Source organism: Sinohyriopsis cumingii, chromosome 7, assembly GCF_028554795.1.
Source record: "Sinohyriopsis cumingii isolate HCF-2022 chromosome 7, ASM2855479v2, whole genome shotgun sequence".
Taxonomy (NCBI): Eukaryota; Metazoa; Mollusca; class Bivalvia; order Unionida; family Unionidae; genus Sinohyriopsis; species Sinohyriopsis cumingii.
In genome coordinates this window covers 10,735,584-10,761,836 of record NC_142967.1, presented here as the reverse complement: position 1 = coordinate 10,761,836, position 26,253 = coordinate 10,735,584, and the positions used below count along the sequence as shown (strand labels likewise).

The 26,253-nt window shown below is 36.9% G+C and overlaps 1 protein-coding gene across 2 annotated transcripts in view; it reads left to right on the top strand.

Annotated features, from left to right (window-relative positions):
• The window catches only part of LOC149794726 (uncharacterized), a 30,195-nt gene extending 10,163 nt beyond the window's left edge, over positions 1 to 20,032 (top strand). The window contains exons 3-4 of one of the 2 annotated variants that reach the window (XR_016422185.1): positions 7,352 to 7,444; positions 13,199 to 20,032. The gene's annotated coding sequence lies outside the window, so the exon portion shown is untranslated. Of the gene's footprint in view, positions 1 to 7,351 lie in introns of both variants that reach the window. The other variant, XM_089964337.1, reaches the window with a different exon arrangement.
• Positions 20,033 to 26,253: the final 6,221 nt, after the last annotated feature.

Here is a 26,253-nt window from a genome sequence, read left to right as displayed (position 1 = left end):
ATATAGCATGCACTACATACAAACAGGTTATGGGGTATATATAGCATGCACTACATACAAACAGGTTATGGGGTATGTATAGCATGCACTACATACAAACAGGTTATGGGGTATATATAGCATGCACTACATACAAACATATTGTGTGGTATATATAGCATGCACTACATACAAACTGGTTGTGTGGTATATATAGCATGCACTACATACCTACAGGTTGTGGGGTATATATAGAATGCACTACATACAAACAGGTTATGGGGTATATATAGCATGCACTACATACAAACAGGTTATGGGGTATGTATAGCATGCACTACATACAAACAGGTTATGGGGTATATATAGCATGCACTACATACAAACAGGTTGTGTGGTATATATAGCATGCACTACATACAAACTGGTTGTGTGGTATATATAGCATGCACTACATACAAACAGGTTATGGGGTATATATAGCATGCACTACATACAAACAGGTTATGGGGTATATATAGCATGCACTACATACAAACAGGTTATGGGGTATATATAGCATGCACTACATACAAACAGGTTATGGGGTATATATAGCATGCACTACATACAAACAGGTTGTGGGGTATATATAGCATGCACTACATACCTACAGGTTGTGGGGTATATATAGAATGCACTACATACAAACAGGTTATGGTGTATATATAGAATGCACTATATACAAACAGGTAGGGTACTCATTTAGAGCCAGATTGTGCAATTCTTTAGGTTCTTAGGACTCTGACAATTCAACCCTTAACATCAACAATCTAAAAAGTAAAGCCATGTATCTAGCATTGCAAGTGTGTATCGACAGAGTCAAAGTTTGATGTATTTTTATCTCATTGGCAACACATCCATTGTTGCATATCTTTGATATCAGGGAGGCACACATGCCCCTTCTCTTTGCTTTGAGGTTTGGAACTTCATTCGCTGGGCCTCCTTGGAGGAAAACAGCCTACAAGACTGTCAAATTCCAGGGAAGAGCACTTTAGTGGACATTCTTCCAGGTCAGGCAAAACAGTGCTCACAGAATCAACTCATCACCACTCCGTAACAGTCCCTTTTCTCACTAGGGTAAAGTCTTTGGTGGACATGTTTGCTGCCAGACTCAACAACAGACTTCCCTTTTTATGTCTCTCCAGTCCTTGATCAAAGAGCATGAGCAGTGTATGCATTCAGCTTCCAGTGGGATCATCTGTTCATGTATGCCTTATCACCTTTCCAAATGTTAACTCTAGTTCTGCAAAAAGTCTGAACATCCACTGCTCATATTTTCATAGCCCCACTGTGGCCTCAACAATCATGGTTCACTGATTTTCCAGACCTATTGGTAGATCAACTCAGGTCTTTTCTGCACAGGATGGATCTACTGCTGCAACACAGATGCTCCCTTCTGCCCACACATTCTACACTTTCATACTTTGCTTATCTCGGGTAATCTATCTGTAAGAAAAAAATTTGGGCTGGGTTGAGAGCTGAATCATTCAAGCCAGGAGAGTTTCAGTATCTAAGGTCTACGAAGCCAGGTCAAGAATTTTCGGTGATTGGTGTAGTCAGAAAGACGTTGGTTCTAGCTGTCCCTCTGTAACTTCTGTTGCTGATTTCCTTTTGTTCCTTTTCGAGAACAAATGATGTTCATTATCAGCTACCAAAGACTACAGAGCTACAATTTCCAACACATTTAAGTTCTCTTAGGGCTGAGGAATCGGTTTGGATTCACACCTTGTTGACCTCATGAAGCATTTTGAGCTGCAGAGATGTGGCATCTGCTCTCTTACATGCAAATGGAACCTGTCTTGTATTTTATGGTCTGTATCTAAACTTCCCAATATGAACCATTGATTGAAGCTTTCTTTCAGGACTATTTTCAGTCACTTTGACATCTGTGAGAAGACACAGCAGGATTCATGTGTTGTCCGTTTACATTGTCTGTCTCCAGTTTAATGGCAATTATGATTATCATTCACTCCATTGTCAAGCAGGATTATCAGCCAAAAGATCAGTTACCTTTGGTAGTTCCATCACCAGTTGAGATTATCATTGTCAAATCGATGCTGGAAATGGATGAGATTGGCATTTATTCCCACTTAGGGCACTACGTTTCTATGTAAGTGCCTCTGAAAGGAAAAGAAAGTGTAGGAAACATCTTTTCCTTCCTCATAAGGGCTCTATTGATATTTCTGCTTCCAAATTCTAATGAAGGATTGTCACCAAGAGCTTATCAGTCTCTTACTGATGGATCTCTCTCTTTGAAACTAAAAGGTTCAAGCTGTCATTGCTTCATGGGCCTATCTAAATCATTCTTCCATGGAGGACATCATGGAGGTAGCATTTTGGTGATCCCATTCTGTCTTCTCTTTTTACCTCCACTTATTAGTACAACAAAGTGCAGGCATTTTTTTCTCTGGGAACCATATTGTAGTTGTAGCACATGTGGCCCAGAGAGATGCCAGCACTCCATAAAGTGGATCTCTCAGGCCATCACATTATAGTTCATGGGGAGAAGTTGTTGTTGTTGTTGTTGTTGTGGGGTTTAACGCCATTTTTCAGCACATGATAGGCTATGTATGGCGGCCAGTATTAATGGTGGAGGAAGAACCCTGGAAAACCCCGGGAAGAACCACCGACCCACGAGAAGCTACTGGCAAGCTTTCTCACATACCCACATTGGCCGAATCCTAGACTCAGACCCACGCAGATAGAGGTGAGATGGCAGTGATCTGTAACGGAGAGCGCTTTAGACCACTCGGCCACTCGGGGCCCCATGGGGAGAAGAACAATGCTGCTGGTATTCACATAATGTTGGGTGAGTTTGCTAAGCAAAAGACATTTTGTTTACATCATGCTTTGTTTCAAGGGACTTTATACTCTACAAGGCATTGCTGGCTCAAATGCACAAAGTATTCTGTTGCCTTTTTACAAAACTTTAGGGGGCCTCGAATGGCCAAGTGGTCTAAAGTGCCCTCCGTTTCTGGGTTTGAGTCTCAGATTTGGCTAATGTGGGTTTAAAACTGAACCGACTGAAGTGTTTAAATGTTGTTATAATTTGATTCTTTTTCTGTAGTATTTGTCTGGATGATTTTCTTTTCCTCAGTTATTTATACAGTTGTTTTAAATTTTGAATTATTTAACTAATTTCAACAAATTCTTTACAAAACAATTTTTAAAATAAAGGTTTTCCTTATCAAACATGACACTTAGAAGTGGTCAAAACTTGAATAACTTCACTTTGATTCATGTGTTCATTCCTTTACAAATTTGGTAAAGATTTTTGTTAAAACATCAAACAAGTAGGTATACACTTGAGTTTATTTAGAAATAATGAATAAAAAATACTGTATATTGATTAATTAATTGGTGAATACAATTCAAATTAATATGAGGATACTACAATTTTTAAATTAACTGAACACGTATGAGATGTAAGCTATGTTTGCCAATCAACAATTTTAGTGCATTCACAATATTTCTGTGACACAGTAAAAAAAGAAAAAGGGGTACAGATGATGAGCACACTTGTAACCCAGTATCTTTATGATCCCTTCTCTTATTTATATCAAATTGATATTTTGAATAAGTGATTGCAAATATCATAATTTACCTCTCAACCGCCTGAACAAAAAATATGATTTCCCCCCAAAATATCTTGTTTAACAAACTCACAAAAATTCAATATTTCAAAGAATAATTTGAAAAGTGTTTAGTTTTAATGAGCATATTTTCCCCATTTTCATGAAACGGAGGAATGCAATCATAATGTCCATATGTTGAAAAAGGTAAAAAATTTATCAAATGAACGATTGTGTGTTTTAAATGTGATTTTCTGATGGCTTGTGCCTTTCAGTCCTTTTTGACCAATATTAATATTATAGAATTCCTATATTAATTAAATCTGAAAGCTTTGTTTAAATAAATTTCCATGTTCGAATTCATTTTAAAGCTTTGTTTAAATAAATTTCCATGTTCGATTTAATTTTAAAGCTTTGTTTAAATAAATTTCCATGTTTGATTTCATTTTAAAGGACATTATTGCTACATTTTGCTGCACTGTGAACTTTGATTGTCCATTCAGTTACCTTTGTTCATTGATTTCCAAGGTATGGACAACAGAATGTCTTGATTAGGCAAATGTAGTATGATAAGTTTGGGATTTATGCATGATATATTTTATATCGTCACAGCGTTGCTTATGTAACAACATCCAGGCGTAAGAATGAGCTATCTCTCTTTGTATGTCATTCTCACCCCATCTTTCCTAATTACATTTAATTTTACTTTTAAAACTTGATGTAATTATTCATAGGCCCATTAAAATTACAATGGTATGAGATTATATTTAATTGCGCTTATTTCTGCCTCTTTTTTTTAACTCTGTTCTTCGTAGGCATTGTGATTTGTAAATCAGTTTAATTTAGATACATGTGTATTGTAAGTAAATATTTAGGGAATACTATAAAAGGAGTAAAAAATCTGGATAATCAGTGTAAATGAAATGCATGACATTGGTATAACCAGTGATGAACACACTTTTTTCAAGTACTTCTCTCTCTAATGTATGTATAGTATGTATGCTGTATCAGTGATATACCACAAGATGTATATATAAATGTTTCATTAAAAGGAAACAAGGCTTGCCAAGTTTCCTTTTTATGAAAAAATTTACAGTGAGTGGTATTACATTAATACATACTATACATATATTTTATTTATATCACATGTAAATAGAGATATTTGCCCTTTGAACGGAATTAGGATATGATCTCGGCAACTGTGTATTGCTATGGTGGTCTTGACAGACAGATTGAGAGAAGGCTGCATGTTTGGACATTTTCATATTTAATTAATAATAATCGATTTGTAGAACATCATTACAGGTTTAATAAACAACAACAATGATAGAGCATTACATATGCGTATTGTGTCGACAGGCTATTGCAACTACATGTATGTATTATGGTTTTTATGAACACTGTAGATAGATCCTAAGGAAGGTGTAAATATACCGTTACAACGAACTATCTTCTTGTAGATTACTTAGTGCAAGTTTAGTTTTAAGGTAATATATTGATAAAATGCTTATTTTGTCCCTTATGCATGAGAGGTTAGAGGGGAACGAAAAAAAAGAATTGATTCCAATGAAATTGTGTACCATTTTAAATTCTTTTAGAAAACGGGACTATTAATACTTTTTATTGTAATTTTCGTGCATTATTAATGATCAGTAAGTGGAAATTCATGATTGATATATAGGCCTGCAGTTAAAAGAATGTTTATATATTCATATTATTGCTACATAGGCAGATCACAATTTGATATACCAATAGTATTGGTATATTAATTGCTTTATACCAACACTTTTATAGCCATGTTATTTTTAATGCATGTATGTATATATTTATATGACAATGATGTTAAACCTCTTGTTTCTTGTCAGTACAACCTGCATGAATAATGAGATGTGACAAAATAATGACAGTTTATTGCTTTGCTCTGTTATGTAAATTCTATTACATGTTATTGTAATGTAACTTTGTTTACTGGATTTGATATTGTCTAGAATAGAGTTCAGTTCAGACTGATTTTTATATTTTATTTTTGACATAAACAATTAATAATAGAGACATTGTATCTAATGCTGACCTAGTTCCTGACTATTTTTCAAAATCAGTTGCAGTTTTGGCACACAACTTTTTAAAAAAAATTTAAATATTTTTTTAATTCTAATCTTTCTCAGAGTAAAAATTGTTCAGTTGAGCCAAGGTCATACCTTGGACTACATGATAATTTTCAACCGCTTCAGTGGTCTAGTGGTTAGAGTGTCTGCCTCAGAAGCAGGAGGGCGTGGGTTCGAACCCCGACAGAGTCATACCAAAGACTTACAAAAATGGTACTAACAGCTGCCTCGCTTGGCACTCAGCATTAAGAGGTTAATGTTAGGACTGGTTGGTCTGGTGTCAGGATAATGTGACTGGGTGAGACATCATGCTACGTGTCTGCAGCATGATGCCTTATTGCTAGACATCACTATAAACTGCCACACTGAAGACATCGTAGCGATATGATTGAGAAATTGTTAAAGCTACGTTATAAATCCTAATCACACAGACACACACACATAATTTTCATAATCTAAGAAGAAGAAAATGTCCTTGAACCAAGTGTAAAAAATGGCTGCAAAGTTAACATAAGCAAGCATTTTTGGATAGTGTTGTGCAAGTAACTCAAGATGAACAGTGAACTTCATCGGATCTCCATGAACTAACTGTTGCGATGAAATGCATGTGTCATCAAATAATCTTTAGTTAATAGTGAATATTTTGGACAGTCATTTGTTATAGGTATGCTTAAAATATGGATGTTTTCTGTGCATCAGTCTTGCACTGTTTTCTTCAACCTAATTGACAGCTGTAATAACTGATGATTTATTATCTTCTGTTTATGACCATGATGCAAAATTGACAGTTATCATTTTGTGGGAATTGTATAAAAAACTCAGACTTGAGAATTATCTTGTGCATCTGCACATCTGTTTGAAGCCCTGGCACATACATGTGATCATTCATGGATCAAGACCTATAATGTATTGATTTACCACAGGCTAATCTTTTCTTGACGCCATCTTTTCTTGACGCCATCTATTAAATGAGAATTGATTATACATGGATATGTAGTGAAGGACAGTCTGCAAGCAGCTTGTTATTTTTAAGAAGGACCTTTGAGAATATGTAAGGTTTATATATTCATCAAAAGTAAACAGACTTTAAAAAATGCTAACATTTCAATTTACTCTCAAGGCAAAATATTTTTGAGAAATTGGCGTTTGTCAGTAGACATGTCAGTTAAATACAGGCAGCCTCCCAAACTGTGAACCAAATGTTGGTATTTAGGTTCCTTGTAAGTTTAATTTTGTACAGATTGTTGTGATTCATATTTGTGCAGCCTTGACACATTTTTGAATTTGAGGGGTTTCCTCGAAAAGTGATTGTGTAAACAATTGTTTCTTCATTGGAAAGTTCTTGAATTTGTCCAAAAGCTCCTTGAATATTCATGAGGGAATGTAAATCTTTATCCGCCACTGGAATGTAGGTACGTGAGAAAGCTTGCCAGTAGTTTCTCATGGGTTGGTGGTTCTTTCTGGGTTATTCCCAGTTTCTTCCTCCACCATTTATACTGGCCACCATGCAATGCCTATCTTGTGCTGAAAAATAGTGTTAAACCCTACACCAACAACATCATCCCCCACTGGCTGTACAAACCTTGTGCTGTGTGTCGTGAATAGTTGAACTATGCTATCTTGTAACAGCATCTTTTTTTCTTCTTTTTTCAGGTAGAAATCTGTCAAGCTTATTGTGATGTTTTCTGGCATGGATTGATGGAGTGGATTATGTCTTGAGCACGCCTATGTCCAGTGTCTGATTATGTGAGAAGTTGATTTTGAGATTTGTTAACTTGACATGTCCAGTACTTAAAGTGATTTGATATAATAGTAACATTGTATGTTTTTGGAGGTCAGTTCTGTTGTACAATTTAGGAATTTAAAAAAAATCATAATCATAGCTTTCTGTATTTTGTATAGCGCACACAGCATAGACAAGAGAATTGGCCAGCAGTTTCTTGTTAACACTCTTCTGTTCGAAAGTTTAAAAAACAGCTTAGTTGACCCAGATCTGCCTTCTCATTATGCAGAGGTAGATCATGGTCTGTGTTGTATGCATTTGGTTGTGTATTACACATACATACATACATATGAGAGGCAAAACGGACTAATCTAGAACTGAAATATTTGGTCAGAAATTCTGCCTCCATTTTCGAAATTTGAGAATGTACAATAAATACCCATCCCATGTTTAATAGATCTTTTTGGCAACATTAGTAAGGCATGGCTGACTTGAGAGATTATTGACCAGTGAGTCTCTGTGACATTGACCTTTAGTCCTTTAGTCAAGATATGCAGTCATGAACTAAACTTGTGTGCAAAAGCCATTATTTTTTTATTTTTTTTTCACTTACCATTACTTTTATTCCCTAAATCTAAGATTTCTTTCTTACTCTATGTGCAAACCAGCTACAAAGTTTGGTTAAGAAATTTACTAAAACAAAAGTAATTTTTTTTCTTTTAATGATAATGACCTTGGCCATTGACCTTTTGACCCGTAAATCATTCACCCTGTCTCTTATGTTAAGTGCAGACCCTTTTAAAACTTTGGTAAGGGTAAATGATCTGGAACTAAAGTTGTTATGGGGAAAACCATTTTTCTTTTTTAATCACTCTGATATCAAGTTTTGACCACTCTGGTGGCCTAGTGGTTAGAGCGTCCATCTTGGATGTGGGAGGTTGTGGGTTCGATCTGGAGTCGCGTCTTACCAAAGACTTACAAAAATGGTACTAACAGCTGCCTCGCTTGGCGCTCAGCATTAAGAGGTTAGTGTTAGGACTGGTTGGCCTGGTGTCAGGATAATGTGACTGGGTGGGACATCATGCTACATGTCTGCGGCATGATGCCCCAGTGCTAGACACAAAACACACACGCACTGATGTTGAGTTTTAACATGTTCATCCAGTCGGTTGGCTTCTTTCTTAAAGTGTAAGCCACCTAATCAGTATGCCTTTTTAATCTTAGTACAGGTCATTCATAAAGTTTAACCCGGGTCTGTGATGTTTTGTTTTGTTTGGTGATTTTACACAAGTACTGTATGTACTCGCTTATAAGTCTGCAGTTGATTAGTCGAACGAACAACCATGATCAGGATCTCTGATGTTTGCAGTTTGAATTGTACGAGTGAGTTATGTAGGTTATTCAGTACCAAGGTAAATAGGAGTAAAGTAAGGACATGCCATAGTAACTAATCTCGTCTGTTCTGCTGATAGGATTTGAATCTGCTCCATTTTATTTGTGAGTTTGGCATGAGAACTAATATGCAACTGCAGCTGCTGTGTCTGTTAGTCACTTCTCACGACATACGGGAGGGAGCATCAAGCCTACTGTATATACTTAAGTCAAATTGCAAACAACAAAGATTCTGATCTGCCATAGCATAATGTGTCGGCAGATTAGGGTCAGTGCTGTTTGTTCTACAGATTACTCCTAAGAAACTGCGCAGACCCAGATTTGCCAACACATTATGCAATGGCATGTTTGGGTCTGAGTAATTTGCAGTTGGACTCGTGAGTATAAATCTTCTACATCCCAAAAACTTGTGAGGTGGGGGATGGAGTGGGGGTCTGTGATGTTGAAATAATGTTGTTCAGGAGCAAGAATTGTTCTTTAGTAGCTGTGATCTTAACCGTTGACCTTTTGACCTAAAAATTTATTTTTTCTTTCTTTCTTATTTGAAGTGCAATCCATCAACAAAGTTTGGTCCAGTTCAGTTATGTAGAACTAATGTTTCTAGTGGAAATTATTTTGCTTTGTGCAGTCTTAGTGACCTCAACAATAAAACTTGTAATCCCACTTTTTTTTTACCCCAAGTCATCCACAAAAGTATATCAAGGTAGATGGCATAAAAATAAATCTGCTGTGCAGAAATGAAAAACGTAGCATACAGACTGATGTACAGACATCATCACATTACATACTCTACCTTCTACTTCTGGCAGGCATATCAAAAGGAGGAATTTTCTGAACATAGGGGAGGTGTAGCCAAGTAAATAGAAGTAGGATTTGCAAATACAAAGCAAGATTTTCAAGCATTCTGTTGATATTTTAATGCAGCTTTTTAAAAAAAATAAAGTAGCCTGAATTCTACAAGTATGTCCTAAAATAGACCCAGATATCTTTTTCTTCATTGTTGTGCTTGACTCTAGTAAACCCAGATCTGCCAGTTCATTAGGTCAGTCTTGATCTTGGTTTGTGTTGTGTGCTTTATACATACATGCATATGGGAAGCAATGGTTCTTTCATAAATTAAATCTAGTCCCAATGTTTACAGGGTTGATTGTTATGGATGTTGTTTATTGTACAGCAAGAAAGAAAGAAAAAAATGTTGTTTTCCTTTGTTGTGATATCTTGCCCATTGTATAACTTTTTTGTTCATTAATAAGTTATGTGAAGTCCTTTATTACATAAATGAAAATAATAACCTCATCTTCAGACATAATACCACATATATGATGCAGGTATAATACAATATTGTAGTGAAAGGAGAGAGTTGAGAGCCATTAGTGTTCACGACGTGTTGTGTCATTATAGTCTGTTCCAAAGAAGTCACTGCAACAAATTCATTGACAAGACTTGGTTGTATTTTTATTTTAAAAGATTGATACAATAAGAAAAGATGAGGTATCTTTTAGTTGTGATGATCAATTAATTACCCTCAGTAGAAATGAGTTGTACCCATCCGTGCACATATTTGCTAGCTAAGCGTGGTCGTCATTTTCATTCCACATCAGCCCTTTGGATATATAGTTAGGCAAAACAGTGCCATAATGTGAATAAAGCGTCACTGTCCATAGCAAGGAAAATCAGTTGACCAGTTAAAGAGTTTGCTACTTGACCTGTTTGGTCACCATTATGATTTCCATAATATTCACATGCCTTGACTTGAAAGAAAAACATGTATGAAAGGTTTAAATGGGAAAAATGTACAGCAATCTGATAAGGCCATTTTCTTTCTGGTGCGTCCAGTCAAATAGTAGAGTAGCGTCCAGTTAGATAGTAGAGCCAGTAACTGCCTTAGTATACGCAAGGGCTTGATTTGGATCATTTTGGCTGGGTCCCCTGGATTAACATGCAGGGCCCCTGTGAGTACAGCATTTGGAAATTAACTTTTAAACAAGTTTTATATTATATTGAACTTAAAATGTTCTGCCATTGCTTTAAAATTACTTTCTCTCTATTTTTTTAAAATTACTAACACATGGGACTCCTGCGAGTGAGGCGGGCCTGATTTTTCGGTCTTAGGCTGGCTGATAGTAGAGAGACATCCAATCAGATAGATGAGCTGCAGTTACTGTTTTTGCTTCATATGCCAAGACTCAAAATGGATTGATAACCCTTGGCGAGCAAAGATGGTTGTTGCACCAATCCAGTGTTAGTGACTAATAGTTTGATACTGACTGCAATTCAGTATTATGGCTGTGTGATGCATTGGTTTTACACACCATTTCAATATCACTTTTAGTTCAGCTGACAGCAGAAAGATTGTTTTTTTAATTATTATCGAAGTTTCTAATACCCTGACATTGCTTGTCTCTTGCAGTATATTCACGTTATTTATTATACATATTACCTCACACCAAAGCTTAAATTGTAAACATGCCATTTTAACCATGATTATAGTATATACTTACATTTGTCACATATATTATCTTTGGAGCTCACCAATATATATTCAGGAGAGGTAATACTTTACCATAGCCCTTTTTATGGCAGCAGTATATTTGGGGTAAAAGACATATTGCAAGATGAGGAGACAGTACAGCACATTTAATTAGTCCACATTATCTGAATCAAGAAACCCTTCTTATTTTTATTGATTAAATTGTTAGCTGTTAGCTTGACTTCGGCTAAGGCCATGTAGGAATGTTACAACCTAATGTATCAACATTAGCCATTTCAGCTTTTGAAAATTGCTGAGCTAGTTTCTGTACTATCCCTATTGTCGACATATGAAAGTGTATACCTGTACATACAGTATGGGCTGTCTCAAAGCATCTGTATGTTTTTTTCTTCATTCAAGGTCCTAGGCATCGATTTGGACTATGTTTCATTACACCTATCGCCTGGAGATCTGGCAAAGGGGGCTAACTTTGTTAATGCAGATTCATTATTTTTACATAAATGGTCATGCTTTTATATGCCCATATGAGGTGGAGCAGAGCGTATTGTTAAGATGTCATCTGTCTGTTATGAATTTCATTTCAGCACAAAAACTAAAGATTGCCACAATCTACAGCTACCAATCATTGTGTATAGCTTGTATTTTGTTTAGTAAGAAATAACCCTGTTGATTTTGGGGTCAAAGGTTCAGAGTTCAAGGTTGCTGTGACTGAAATAAGAAAAATGGTTTGTGCACAATAACACTCTACAATTACCAGACTTGTAGACAGCTTGCACTTAGGAGAAAGAAAAAGTAAATTTTAATGTCAAAGGTCAAGGTCACTAACTGACAGAAGAAAAATAGTTTCTGCACAATACTTTGAGTTCTCCACCAACATTTACGATAACTTTGTCTATGACTTATGCATGGGGTAAGGAAAACCTTATTGCTTTCAGGCTCATAAGGTCAAAAGCAATGGACACTGAAAGAAGAAAAATGGTTTCTGCACTGTTCTCTGTCATTTGTAGTTGTCACATTTGTGGATGGCTTGCACTTGGATTAAGGAAGAACCCTATTGATTTTTGGAGCCCAAAGGTACTGTTACTGAAAGAAGAAATATGTCTTTTGCATGATGACATTAGTTCTGCAGTATATACCTTGACCAACTTTGTGGGTGGTTTGCACTTGAGGTAAGAAAGGAATATATTGACCTGATGGTGACCAAAAGGTTATAGGTCAGGGTCATTGTGACTGAAGAAGTTTCTGTACAACATTTTCAGTTTATTTACTGCATCTTAATCACAGAAATAAATTGCCATGACTTGTATTTGATATTTCACTGTCTTGGGTTGAGTTTTATGATTGAAATTAACTTGATTTATCAAGCACTTGTATATACTAGAATCATCAGACCAGATGTTTATATGCATCTCTATTAGTACCAGACAATTACAACAAAAGAAATTAACTGTGATCTGTATTTCACATCTTGATAGCTTAGTTAAATTTGTGTGTCAGCTGATGACCACAGATTTTATCCACCCTGTATACTTACTTTTGTTGTATGCATTGCCATTCAGAGTACTGTTGTTGCATTTGGCTCTAGTTTGTCTCACCATGTATACACACTGTTATACATTGAATCTTGGCGAGTGGATGTATCTTAATGTATACTATACCCCCATCACAAAATAGGTCACTGATCCATGTTTCATGCTTTTTTGGCTTTGCTTGAATAGTGTGCTTTAATTCTTCTTTGAAAGCGAAGTTCATGTTAGATGTATTAAACGGCTGATTTTATGCATTCTGTTAATACCACACTCTTACAGTAAATGAAAGTCGCTGTGACCTATATTTTGCATTCTTCTGGCTTAGATTATGTGTTTATATTTAGGTGATGACATGTTTTTTGCAGACTTTTTACATACTATCTTGGGGCCCTGAGTGGCAGAGTGGTCTAAAGCGCTCACCATTCTGGATCACCGCTATCTCACCTCTGTCTGCAAGAGTTCGAGTCTCGAGCTCGGCTGACGTGGGTACGTGAGAAAGCTTGCCAGTAGTTTCTCATAAGTTGTTGTCTTCTTCCCAGGGTTTTCCAGGATTCTTCTGCCACCAGTTATACTGGCCGCCATGTATAGCCTATCTTGTGCTGAAAAATGGCATTAAACCCTACAATAACAACATACTATCCTATCTAGAATCACAAAAGTTTGTGAAGGGATGGTTCTTGATGAACACTACTCCAAAATTGTAGAAGTAGTTTATTGTGGCCCATGTTTTGTCTTTAATGACTTGGGGTACATTTTGTGATTCATATTAATTTTTCTGGCAGTGTTCATGCTAAATTCATATAATTGATGATGATATGCTCTTGTTAAGTAGCACAGCCTTACAACGAAAATGGTCACGAAGACCTATATTTCATCTTTTACTGGCTTTTGGTTAAATAACTGTGACCTATATTTAATATTTTACTCGCTAAAATATTTGCATTGACCTCATGACCCTCTTGCATTTTGGCATTCTACATGCCCTCAATCCTAACTCGGGGCCCCGAGTGGCCGAGTGGTCTAAAGCACTCTCCGTTATGGATCACTGCCATCTCACCTCTGTCTGTGTGGGTTCAAGTCTCGGATTCAGCCAATGTGGGTATGTGAGAAAGCTTGCCAGTAGCTTCTCGTGGGTCGGTGGTTCTTTCCTGGGGGGGTTTCCCTGGTTCTTCCTCCACCATTAATACTGGCCGCCATGTATATATAGCCTATCGTGCGCTGAAAAATGGCGTTAAAACCTACAACAACAACAATGATCCTAACTCGGACTCATGAAACCTGTTGAGTATATACATCATGATAAGTACTACTCCCATTGTTTCAAAAAGAGACCTCTTTGGCCTATAGTTAAGGCATCAGCGACTTTTTTAAATTTTGTGTTTCAAGTTCATTTATTGGGTCTGTTCATGTTAGAATCAAGGAACTTGATAATTGGATCTATCTTTTTTGTAAAACACCTCATCACAAAGGATCAGTGAGTGATATATACAGTTTTTTCCCTTTACTAATATAGATAAGCATTTGTTCATGGCCGCATATACTTTCCCACTAGAGGTATATCATAGTCAATACATAAGACTCTTTCTGACCTGTGCAGCAGGACATTGGAATGAATGTATATTGTGTGTTAACTTCAACACTATGAATATACAGTGTATGTTGTGATTAGTCAAATGTATATTGTACATTTGAATGACTCAGAATTAAGTAATTGAGGTATATATTAAAATAGAATTGATTTCTGGGGCTCAAATACTTGAGAAAAAAAAGATAAGACAGCTCTTTTTTGGTAATTTGGGAGATGTGTTATTTGTGCTTATTTTGTAACCTGAACTAAATCTGCATAGAGATAACAATTGGTGCACTTATTCTTTTTTGTATTCCATGTGTTATTTCATTACCATTCTGTTTTAGAAATGCTTGAAGAATGCCTCTGCATGAACTACAATTTAATTGAACTAATTTGCGTGTTTTTAGCTTTAATATATTATTTGAAGTGCCTAAATTGCATCTACTTACTTTTCTATCATTAATAGTGCCATTAGATTTCCCAGCAGCCCATGGTTTCAACGGCTAGTGCTGTTGATGCAAAGCACTAAATGGAATGCTGTGTTACAACTGGTCTACCAAAAATGAAACTCGGTAGTAATTGATTTATGAAGATATTTCTAATTGATATACAGATTTTATACCTAATATATATATGTAGTAAAATAAATGCATGTTTCTTTATGGCAGAAAATGTGGTGATTATTTATTTTAAAATTATCTAGTCTGGGAAAAGGAGTTGGGTTGGATGTTTCCAGGAGACAGACAATTGCAATTTCAAGTACTTGAGGCTGAGTCAAGTTTGCCAATTTAAGTATTGGAGCCCTACGTTTTCTACCTGTTGTAGCCCTAGTGGCAATATGGTATATTGTATATTATGAAAATATGTATAATCCAGATGTGTATTGCTGGATCATTACCTCATTATTCCATACACTCTGATAAAGTCATAATATTGTATCAAGACTGCTTGATATATTCATGGTACACAGAGATTTTTGCTTCATTCTAAATTGGGGGCGGGGAGTCAATGCAACCAGTATTTATCAGATGTTTTTTGTTTTCTTTGGAGTAGGGGTGGAGAAGGAGGTGGGGCTATATCTTTGGTTGCAGCCAGTCTTTCAAGTTAAAACTGTCATGTTCCTCATATCATTTCAAACCTCAGCAGGCAAAAGAGTGTCACTGTGACCTACTTACTGTAAACTTACAGTATGCAAAAGGTGCTATACTGTTGTTTGAAAGGGATTATTGGATGGGTGTATTGTTTGTGACCAAATAGGGACATACGTCTGACTATGAGTTGTGTGTCCTTTGTCTTTTTCTCAGGTCTTAAAAAATTCAGCCTGAGACCTGTGTTAGGGAGACAGATTCCTTTCAAAGCTCAATATATAATATTTGCTCAGAGAAAGGCCCCATAGCTAAAGTACTGTGGCTTCCTTGATCACATGATATATAAAAGACTTTTACCATTATGGATTCATATCAATATTTAAAGCACATATATGTCATCATTTGTATTTCTCATTTTGTTAATATAGTGGAATGGTGCAAGTGTGTATTTTTTTTAATGATTCTTATGTTGCAATGTGTTGTGACAACATATACATGACATTGTCAGTGACATTAAAGTTATTTGTGAATTTTTCCTAGAAATGACATTGTTTCTATGTTTTGAATAATTTGAAATAAATTTTTTTAGCTATATTTGTCATAGACTGGAAAAGCTTATGGGATGGTCTCTTGTCGATTAGCTTGAGTTTGTTATCGCTACTCCTCATAGACTACTTGGAGGATTGCCATGAAATTTTTCACATTCATCCCTTGGTCTAGCTGGTTCTAGATGACAATGGTACTGCTTGTGTATCCATTATGGCCACCTTGAAAAACTTTGTATCACTATTCCTGGTAAATGGATGGTCATATCATCATGGGGTTTGAGCTGAAAGACTTTTTATGCTGTTGAGTTGGTCCTGAATGACTTTTTGATAATTCAATATGGCCGACATCGTGAAAATGTTGTTCTAGTTATTCCTCCTGAATAGTTGGTGATATCAACATGAGGTTCTCACTAAAAGACTTTTATGATGTCTACTTGATCATAAATAAAAACAGTGTTGATCTGATGCCCAATATGGCCACCATGGCAGCCATCTTGAAAATCTTCCTGAATGGATGAAGAGCTGCATGGGCTCAATGCTTAATGTGGCAGACTTGCTACAAAAGGGTGCCATTTTGAATTCTATGATCAAAAACCTAAAAGGGCCAGCTACTGTGGTGTGTCCTTGGGTAAGGTACTTTATTCCAATTGCCTTGGCACTAAATGACCTACTTGTGTTGCTGTGCTATAAAGCACCAAACCACCAACCTCGATTGGATGTTTATATCAGCATGGGGTTTTCACTGAAAGACTTCCTATGATGTCTGGTTAGTCAGAAGTGAAAATGGTGCTGATCTGGGGTTAACATAGCCACCACAGTGGCCTTCTTGAAAATCTTGTTATCAATACTTATACATGGATGGACATATCAACATGGGGTTTCAATGAAAGAAACTTTTTTGATGTATAGTTGGTCCTAAATAACAATGGTGCTGATCTAAAATCTAATATGGCCACCACAGCAGACATTTCTTTTCATTTATTTCCAAAGACTAAATTACTGGCAGCTGTTCATTGGTAGGCTTTTTTATGTAAATCTTGTCAGTTCATTCTGATTCAGTAAGAATAAGCATAGTGCAGTAACCCTAACATTCACCCAGACCAGGGGTCAGTTACTTTCAAATGTACTTAATTAAGTTACAGTTAATTATTAAACTTTTGATTTTGGATAGATAAGTAATTTAATAGCATATCCCAATATATGCTGCTATTGAATTGTTTTCCTGTTTCTGGTACTCATAGTCCTCAGTTGAAGCTAATTATTATCTACTCCTCTGGATAGAAGACACCTGCGAGTGAGTGGCGCCTTCTCAAGGGGCGTCTCCTTATGATAGAGGTCCATACATGATGTGGTGACACACCATACTGGGAAGTCTTCCTGTCCCATCTTAAACATCATGGATCTCTATGCCTTCATGATAGAGTGGACATGAAGGGTGATGGATATGCACCAGTGGCAAAGCTGTCACCTCTAGCTTTGGTCTACAGAAAGGAGGGAGCTGCGACTCACCTCCTAGAGGGTCTAGAAGGGATCAGTGATCCTGTTTGCCTCGACAGATAGTAGTAGGTTAGTCCCATCACTCCCCTAGCTGTTTCAGGATGACAGAAACCCCATTTCAACATAGCCCTTTCTGGAGAGAGATACTGGGAAGGACATTTCTGTCTCACCTCAGGAGCAGGTTCAGGATGATGATGTCCTTTTGATTAGTGAATTCTTAGAGGAACTGGTGGCATCAGTTTCTCCCCCTCTGATGGGATTGCCTGCTCCTTCTCACCTAATGGGTCAGGAGTTTGTGAAGGAAGAAATTTGGATGTTCAGTAAGGCAGTGAAGGACATTTATCACCTCATTCACCAAAACTTGTGTCTGGATCTGCTGCTCCCAACACTCTGCAATGGTCCATTCGCTTACTTGGTAGTTTTCCTGTTGCCAGGAGATTGCCAGGCAGCAGATATGGTGTTCTGTCCCCCCTTCTACATTTCTGACTGCTTGCCTGTGCCTCCAGCTATCAAGTTCATTCTCAAGTTAGGCCTCATAAGCCCTCCTGAGATTCGGGTGCATCCCAGGTGGGTATATTGTTGGGTCCTGGGATCACTTGCTGATTATAAACTTCATGTTAAGGCCTGCATGCAACTGACAATCGCCTCACATGCCGATATCTTTTTGGCAGCTCCCTTTAGTCTCATGAAGACTGCATCAATTGTTGACAGCAGTGCTTCATTGTTTGAGAATTAAAGTCCACAATGTTAGGGTTATATACTACATCATGGGTCCTTTTGAGTAACTATTCTTTTGGATGATGCTGTCAGAGTGACCATCCGAAGATCTCACTACTTTCCCTTCCTTTTACCTTTGATCTTTGGTACAATGGAGAGAAGGCATTTTTGTTCATTGGCTCCTTAGTCATGTCACTGAATGCGTCCTAACCTTCTACCAGTCTACTGTAGTCAACACTCATACCATTAGGGTCAGTGCAATTGAAGGCATTCAGCCTCCCTCCTGCTATATTCAGCAATGTAGTAGTAGGTTATGTATTACTGCTTTTGAAATGTAGCTTCTAGTGGGGGTGGGGGTAAAACTAATTGGAATTATGCCACTAATTCTAAACTGTAACATACCAAATTGTTTTAACTTCAGTTCAAATTACATGTGATATTGTATTTAAATTGTAATTTTATGGGCTGGAACTTTTCTGGTTACCATGGGAATCACAGTTTATGCTGTAAGAAAAGAAGGCAAAATGAGACCAATTGTAAATTTGTAATGAAATATTTGTATAAAATCAGCTACTTTATAATTAGTTCCAACTGTATGCATATGACGTTGAGGATGTGTCATGCTTTAAGGAAAAAAGCAAATTCTGTATTTACTATACCTAATGAAATTACTATGGTAATACTGAATTGGTTAATTACAGTAACTGAATATAATTATCCTAGATCATAACTCACCTAAGGTTTGTAAACAGTATGTCACCATATAATTAATATTGTCAGTAATTTCTTTCTCGGTGGAAAAGCTGAGCCTAAATCTGAATAACTTTTGATTTCAAGCAACTTATTCCTTGCATTGTAGATATGGAAAATTAAAGACACTGCTGTCAATAGAAAAAATATTTCTGAAGATTTTGATGTGCAGAAATAGTTCATTAAATAGTTATCAAAATTATTCACAAAAAGACTTACCTGCATTATTCACAAAACGACTTGCCTACATTATGTACAAAAAGACTTACCTACATTATGCACAAAAAGACTTACCTACATTATGTGCCATATACATGCTAATAAGAAGAGTTGAACTGCAAACTGCACAGACCCATATCTTCTGTCACATAATACATTGGCAGATCTGAGTCTGTGCAGTTTATTAGGAGTAATAATTAGAACAAACTACATAGACCCTATCTACAGGTGCATTACACTATGGCAGATCTGGATCTTTATTGTTTGAAGTTAGGCTGGACTTATAAGTGAGGATATATGGTAAATACATCAGTTGTGTGTGTTGTGTAATATACAGAACTGTAGTTGTTTATTTCATGCTCATTCATGATAACGTGAATGAATTGTCAGGCCTTTTATAAAATTAGAGTTTTAACAAAAATGGCTGCATCATATTATGTGTATTGTAATATATATCTGTATTGGCTATATATTATTTTTTTTTCTCAGTGTTTGAGAATATGGCAAGAATTTTTGTTTTCAACTTTACATTATTCAGTTGTAATCATCAAGCCTCAAAGTTAACATTAAGCCAGAATTTATATTTATGCTTGAGGTTTGCTTTGTTGACCCAACATCAGATAATTAGTATGCATGTAGGAATGATAACTTTTCATTTTTTGATAATTTTTGATACTTTTACTTCTCAAGAATTTGATTGCATGGTACAAGCACATTTGCATTCAGAAAGATTTTATGTTGTTGTCAGATGTTATTATATATCTGAATATTTGTTATTTACAATAAAAAATAAACCAATAGAAATTTAAATTTTGTTTATATTTAACTGGTGCTGCTGCCATTGGCACTTGATGTATATTACATGTAATTTAAATATGTGTCACAAATCCTTGGTCACCATTGCTTTCATCATGTAGGAATTAAACAGCCCATAGCATGAAAAATTTGGTATGTGCATTCATCCATGTTCTTCACACAAGAATGTTATTCTTTGAGACCCAGAATGGTCAAATGGTCTAAGGCCCCAAACGGTCAAATGGTCTAAGGCCCCAGATGGCCAAGCGGTCTAAGGTCCCAGGTGGCTGAGTTGCATAATGTCCCAGGTGGCCGAGTGGTCTATATCCCCAGGTGGCTGAGTGGGCACAGACACTCACTTTTACGGATCAGAGACATCTCACCTCTGTCCTCATGGGTTCAAGTCTTGGTCTCTTAATGTGGTATGTGAGAAAGCTCTCCAGTAGTTTCTTGTGGGTTGGTGGTTCTTCTCTTGGTTTTCCCAGGTTCTTCCACAGCAAAATATACTGGCCACCATGTATAGCCTATCATGTGTTAAAAAAATTGCATTAAAACCATAACAACATTTTGCCATTTTCCAAGTAACTTCACATGGTTCCCTTATGTTTTAATTTATTTTGCAAATGTACTTTTCTCACTATAATAAAGAACAGTCAAATTATCATCTTTAAAAAAATCCATGCAAATATAACTTGGTACCAAGAAAGCTTAAACTTTAGATTTGCAAATAAATTTGTTTTTCTGGGTAAAGATATTGATAGATTGAAGAGTATATAAAAATATTTATTGACATGTAGTGAGTAGTATAATATTTTCATTTCTTTTCTGTGCCCAGTCTTGATGCTGTCCAGCTGAGTAAGAAGACTGGCAAATGTCCAATTTGATTTCTGCAAATTAACGTTCAAGTTCTAATGGAGATAACTACAGTGAAATTGTACATCTTGTTTCCATTTAAATGACGATTTCTTCTGGAGGGTCGGGAGAATAAGGGTCATGATCATTGTTGCTACAGCTTTTGCCATTGCATTTTTTTTTTTTTGTTTTTTTTTTTTTGTTTTGCACAATAGTTTAAGTTCAGTTGAAGAAAGTGTAGTTAAATATAGTGCATGTTTTAAACTCTGCTTAAGAATGCTTATAAATTTGGTGCTCAGCAGGTCATGGTCAAGGGGTTTTCCACTGGAGAATCTGTGCTCAGCAGGTCATGGTCAAGGGGTTTTCCACTGGAGAATCTGTGCTCAGCAGGTCATGGTCAAGGGGTTTTCGACTGGAGAATCTGTGCTCAGCAGGTCATGATCAAGGGGTTTTCCACTGGAGAATCTGTGCTCAGCAGGTCATGGTCAAGGGGTTTTCCACTGGAGAATCTTGCTCAGCAGGTCATGGTCAAGGGGTTTTCCACTGGAGAATCTGATGTATGCATCACACTAGTTCAGTTTAAACCAAATATGGATATCCACATTTTCATCCAAACAACCAACACATTTTATCATTCAAAGCTTTAGATTTCTGGTTGGAGGAAGATACAAGGTTCCTAGTCTTCTGCATGCATTTGCTTTTTCTTTTCCAGTTGGCAAGTGGTTTTCCATCAGGGAATCTGATAGTCACATAAAGTTAGCTGCGTTAAGTTCAGATAGAACGGAAACTAACCACTTTTTCATCCAATAAACCAACTTTTTCAGTCAGAGCTGTTGATTTCTGATAGAAAGTTGCATGCCTCCTGTTCTTTGGCATGTATGTTTTGGACCTTTTCATCCGGGCATCTGACGGTTGGTGCATACAACTAGTTCAGTACTGTTCAAATAAAAGGGAGGACAACCACATTCTCGTCCAACCTTTCAAGACATTCTTTTAGATTCGTAGCTTTCGATTTCTGGCTGGAAGCTGTAAGCTACCTGATCTTTGGCATAGATTTGCTTGGCATTTTCCTTTTCGCACTGGATTTCCCATCCAGTAATCCGATGAGTGTGTAGAACTAATTGAATTTAATTCCATTAAGAGGGTGGATAACCATGTCTTCATCCAACCAGCAATTCCATTTTTCATTCAAAAACTGTCAATTTCTGCTTGGAAGTTTTCATCAAGGGTTTTTTTTTAATCTGTTATCTAATGGGCTCATACAGATAGTTCAGCTGGAATTTGAGTGGATCGCCATGTTTCCATCCGATCGACAAAATACATTTTTGCACTATAACCATTTGACTTATTGCAGGAAGCTATATACCCTCACGATTCTTTGTGTGGTTTTTGCTTGGTCTTTTTTCATTCGACAAAGGAATTTACACGGAGGAATCTGATGGGCACATATGACTATTGTAATTCAAATCAATTATAGACACAAGCACATAAACCCAGTTTTGATCTAACTAACCAAACTGAAGGCAATTTTTGGGGGGTGGGGTTCGGGTCGGGCAAAGGTTTTGATCTCTTATTAGAAGCTACAAGTTCCAGCTTTTTGACATGCATTTTGATTGGAGATTTCTTTTTGGAAATATATTTTCCATCATTGAATCTGATGAGCGCATACAACTATACAACTAGTTCAAATAAATTCAAGGGCAGATAAACACTTCATCATCCAACAAACTAACACATTATTTCACTTAAGGCTTTCTTGCAAGAACTACAAGCTTCATTCTGTTTTACATGCAAATAATTGGCCCTATCCTTTGAATAACAAATTTTCCATCTGGGAATCTGATGGATTGAAACCTGCCGGTATTTATTCAAATATAACGATGGAGACCCACTTTTTCATTCACCGAACCAAGGTAGTTTTCATACCTTTTTGTTTCTTGTAGGAAGCTACAAGTTTCCTAATATTACGTATGCACTATCTTTACCATTTGGTACCGCTCCGGTGGCCTAGTGGTTAGAGCGTCCGCCTCGGATGCGTGAGGTCGTGGGTTCGATCCCCGACCGAGTCATACCAAAGACTTACAAAAATGGTTCTAACAGTTGCCTCGCTTGGCGCTCAGCATTAGGAGGTTAGTGTTAGGACTGGTCGGCCTGGTGTCAGAATAATGTGACTAGGTGGGACATCATGGTACATGTCTGTGGCATGATGCCCCAGTGCTAGACATCACTATAAACTGCCACATTGCAGACATCGTAGCGATATGACTGAAAGATTGTTAAAGCTACGTTAAAAATCCAAATCACATCACATCACATCTTAACCATTTGACAAGGAGTTTAGTTTTCCCTCCCTGAATCTCATGGGTGCATAAAACTAGTTCAGTTGAATTCAGATATAATAGTAGATGAATATATTTTCATCCAAACAACCAATGCATTTTTCATTTAAGCTTTTGATTTCTTGTATGAAGCGAGAAGATTTCTAAAATTATTTGACCGCTCCGGTGGCCTAGTGGTTAGAGCGTCCGCTTCGGAAGCGGGAGGTCGTGGGTTCGAACCCCGGCCGAGTCATACCAAAGACTTACAAAAATCGTACTAACAGCTGCCTCTCTAGGCGCTCAGCATTAAGAGGTTAGTGTTAGGACTGGTCGGCCTGGTGTCAGGATAATGTGACTGGGTGGGACATCATGTTACATATCTGCCGCATGATGCCCCAGTGCTAGACATCACTATAAACTGCCACACTGAAGACATCGTAGCGATATGACTGCAAAAATTGTTAAAGCTACGTTAAAAATCCTAATCACACACACACACACGCACCAGTCGTTATGATATCACTAACCCTCATAAGCTGAAGCTGATAAAAAGAAAAGGAATCTTCCTATACAAGTAAACGAGTGACTGCGCAAATCTTAACGAAACCCAAAATTACCAGTTAAGAAAGAGTTTTACTCATCTCTGACTCGGTAGGTATCAGCACCCAGGACTATGAGCACGAAACAAAGCTGGTATTCATTCGAATATACAAACGTACGGGACTCGCGTGACTTGTACCTATGAATAGATGTGATTTTACTCGGGGACATCATGGAGGCGTTTTGTTTTATACGAGTATGTAAGTTTGACCCATATCAATATTTTTATTTCCGGGAATGTCATGGGATGCTTTACTATCAAAGACAAAACTTTAGAACTGGAGCTTTTAACAGACAAAGATTAGCACTTATTTATGAAAAGTGGAATCATCCGTGACGAGATTACAATGCTCAGCCATCGATACACTCTTGGACCCCCTGCAACATAGCCATATTTTTAATGATGAGGATTGTTGCAATCCTGACCCCCTAACCAGCTGTATAATGTACCTAGATAAGAGCATCGTGTATGGATAAGCAATTATGCAGCCCGTGCTTGCTGGTGGGTTTTGATGGATTTATCATGTGGACATCGATGTAGAAAAAATGCATACGAGAGTAAAATGAAAACAGTGATATCAGGTACTTTTATGTAGTTGACTTGGAGTACTCTGATGAACTTGATCGAGTCCATAACGATCGGAAGTGCTGTCAGTGCCCCGTGAGTGGCTATCCGTGTTATCAGTGTGAAATCGTGGATGACTCCGGACGCAAGTTTACAAAATGCGTCAAACTTGCTCCGAACCTGAGAACCAAGATCAACTCTGAAGTACATGTACATAATTTGCAGTTACATTTGTGATTGGGTATGTGTATATGCAAAGTCCACCGACACACGTTTTTCGAGATAGTGAGCAGGGTAAACTTCATAGACACATTGTTCACACCGCGTTCAAGTTCCAAAAGATCTTTGATGGTGAACTCATATCCGTACATACATTAAAAAATCGAAACTAAACCTAATGAAGCATATTTACGTTCGTGCGTCCGTGTTTGTCTTATCAAAACTGCTCATGAATGAGTTTTATTATAGTAGTTGGTTTGATTGCTGATCTAGGTCTATCTCAAATGACTTTCCTTTCGCAGAGGCGCCTTGAGATAAATGTGTTTGGCGGGTATGCGTGAGTAATGTGATAACAAAATGGTGGTGGTTGTGTATGTGTGTGTATGGATTGGGCGTAGGTCGCTTCGACCTAGATCAGTAACAAAATCTTAAATCGCTTTCATTATTACTAATCAAGGGGTTTTTCGTCCGTGAGTTGTTTTTGTTATGGCGTTTAACGGAATTTTCCAGCACAATATAAACTATACAGCGACCAGTATACCGGGTCAAGAAAACACCCGGGGAAAAACCCAGAGAAGAACTACCGACCCTCAAGAGGCTATTGGCAAGCTTTCTCACATACCCACTAAAACAGGTGGGATGGCAGTGATCTGTAACGGTGAGAGATTTAAACCACTCCGCCACATGTGGCTCCTCTGTGCGTGAGACTGATGCGTGTATACAGCTAGTTTATTTTAATTCAAATCTGTGAACGGACATATACGTTTTTATCCAATCAACCAACGGATTTTCTTTATTCAACGTTTTTGATTTATGGTATGAAGCTACAAGGTTTATCCGATTTGAATTTATTTATCAGACCATTTCCTTCAGGGACGTAGTTTTCCATCTTAGAATCAAATGGGCTCATAAACTATTTCAACTCATTTAAAACGTGAAAGCTGATAACCCATTTTCATACAAAACAATAACAAAATACCCATTTTCATACAAAACAATAACAAAATACCCGTTTTCATACAAAACAATAACAAAATACCTAGTATCGTTGGAAATTTTCTTCTCATTAGCATGCGTTGTCTTGACCTCCTTTCACAAGGTGTCTACATCCGGGGATCTTATGGCCTCATCAAACCACTTCTATTAATTTAAAGCATAAGGACGGAAAATAATTTTCATCCAAGCAATCATCGTTTTCAATTAAAGCTTTTGATTTGTGGTAAGACCCTAGCGATAGACAAATTTAATTCTGATATAACTGATGGTAACTAAATTTTGATCCAACCAACCAAAGCATTGTTGTATTCAAAAACTGTGTTGAATACTTTACCTCTTTCCTTTCTGTAAGGGATTTCTATGTTTTATACAAGAAAGACGCATGTTATCATTCAAAATATTTTGATTTGTGGTAGAACTCTAACATATTATTGAACTTTGGCATGCATTTCCATGGGTTTTCATTTTAACAAGGGGATCTTCATCACGTAATCTGATGGGCGCATACAAATCGTTCTTTAATTTCAAACATAATTTCGCTTAACCACGTTTTCATATAACGAAATAATCCATTTATTCTTTCAAATATCTTAATGTCTGGTCGGAAGCTAACATCTTTGAGAACTAGGGCACTTACCTATTTGAAATTTTACTTTCGAAAGGGTATCTCTATGTGGGAATCGGAT